Source organism: Buceros rhinoceros, unplaced genomic scaffold, assembly GCF_000710305.1.
Source record: "Buceros rhinoceros silvestris isolate BGI_N320 unplaced genomic scaffold, ASM71030v1 scaffold41503, whole genome shotgun sequence".
Taxonomy (NCBI): domain Eukaryota; kingdom Metazoa; phylum Chordata; class Aves; order Bucerotiformes; family Bucerotidae; genus Buceros; species Buceros rhinoceros.
In genome coordinates, this window is record NW_010404967.1 from 27010 (window position 1) to 27340 (window position 331).

Genomic DNA, 331 nt, shown 5'->3' on the forward strand with positions numbered 1-331 from the left:
CCACCCAAACCTCCCTCTCCTTAGGGCTTATTTCAGGACAAAGCTGGCAGAGAGAAGCCAGCTGAAGGTTGCGGTGCCCTAGGAAGATCACCGCCACCTCCAGACCAGACAGTTCTCTCGCTTGTCTTGCAGCACTAGAGGAAAAACCCTAGACACTGTCATCTCCAAGGAAGGGTTGTCCGTGGGGGGTGGTTATAGCGGTGTGGGTGTCGGGGTGGGCAGGATGGGGGTTGTTGGGGTTGTGCTGGGCGGGCTGGCAAGGTCGAGAGGGAGAGCGGGGTGTAAGCACTGGCTGGGATGGAGACGGTGATGTCGGTGGTTTGGATGGGGA